This window comes from Triticum aestivum, chromosome 3B (genome assembly GCF_018294505.1).
Source record: "Triticum aestivum cultivar Chinese Spring chromosome 3B, IWGSC CS RefSeq v2.1, whole genome shotgun sequence".
In the NCBI taxonomy this organism is placed as follows: domain Eukaryota; kingdom Viridiplantae; phylum Streptophyta; class Magnoliopsida; order Poales; family Poaceae; genus Triticum; species Triticum aestivum.
The window spans coordinates 1,289,845-1,291,632 of NC_057801.1; positions in this window are offsets into that span (position 1 = coordinate 1,289,845).

The window sequence follows — 1,788 nt, forward strand, 5'->3', positions numbered from 1 at the left end:
ATAGAATTTCTAGTGGAACCAATCATCGAGTTCAACATGATTGTCATGATATTATAAGCGTTCATATATAACACCACAAAAGCAAATCACTTAAGTTGAGAACGAAGAACACAGACATGAAAGGACAAGTACTAATTAAGAGCAGCATGAAGAACTAGCTAAATCACTCCTGCTAGCTACTCTCTCTCTGGTAAAATAGCATAGAACATGTATAGCTCTCCTGATTGATCATACTGGAGCATGCCGATGAACCTGTCTCCTAATCGTGGGCTGCGCTTCTCATTGCTGCCCCCTAGTACTTCCCCGCGATCATTAACAATTTTCCTCCAATCTTTCACTATTAAGCATTCATCGTTTCTAGAAATCTTGAATGCATTCAAGTGCAATGCAAGATATCTTGGCCGTAAGCTAACAATTGACATATGACCTTTAGTCTCGATCCCCTGAGGCACAACTGTCATCGGGAGTCCCTGTTGAAGAACATCGTATAGTACTTAATTAATATGCTTAGCAATGAAAGTTTAGCAAAAAAATATGTATGCAAAATATGCACTGAGGACAAATAGTAAATATCTTACCATCATTCTTAAATAGATGTGACCGTAGTTCAATACCATCACTATTGGTCGCACGTTTTGAGTACTAACATTTCTAAGTGCAGGAAGAAAATTTTTCTTGACAGTATGAAGATCCTCAAGCCATGAAACATAATGACTTATCTCCTCGCAGTTTAGTTCAGCGCCGGGATAGTAGTAGGTCATGTCTACCAAGCGCCGGACATGTTTGGTTGAGTGGAGATAAGCTGTCAATAGAAATTAGTTGTTAGTTATTTTTGAATAAGCAATATCAAAGACAAAAATATAGTTGAGAAGAACTCATATAATGGTAGAACTGGAGGCGTCTGCACATCGACCCATATGTCTATTACCTTCAATATCATCTTCCGGACGAATATCAAAGGTGATAACCATACCGGGCTCAAATGCATAAGCCTTGCATAGTGTTTGCCAAGTTTTGCATTCAAAATAGGTGTACGTGTGTGCATTGTATACTTTGACATTGAAAGTATAACCATCATGCTCAATTTTCAGGTAAGCTCTCTTTACCTCCATAGTTTCCATATCGTTGAAACCTATCTTATCCAAGACAAAAATTCTTGCATGGCAGGGGATGCGCTAGTAGAATAGTGAAAATTAAAAATTATAAGTCAGGCAAATGAAGCATATATAAGTCATGCTTAATTACGAAAACAGACTTGTCGTTGTGACTTATTGTATCGAATTCGAAAGTCACATCCAGCTTGATGCTGAATCGCCTACCATCAACAAGGAAATTTCTATCGCATTGGCCGCGCTGGTCTTCACAGTATTCGCACATAATGAAACTTTTTCCGTCGTCAGACGACATTTCCTATGTTCATATTAGGCGAAACATTAAACACTTACTAAATCAATTATTTCAACTACTTCTATTAATTCAACTAGTTCAACTAAACATTTACTAAAAATAAACTAGTTATATTAATTCAACTAGTTCAAAGTAAGCATTTACTAAAAATAAACTAGTTCTATATATTAATTCAACTAGTTCAACTAAGCATTTACTAAAAATAAACTAGTTCTATATATTAATTCAACTAGTTCAACTAAGCATTATATTTACTAAAAATAAACTAGTTATTATATTAATTCAACTAGTTTAACTAAGCATTTACTAAAAATAAACTAGTTATATATATTAATTCAACTAGTTCAACTAAGCATTTACTAAAAATAAAGTAGTTCTATA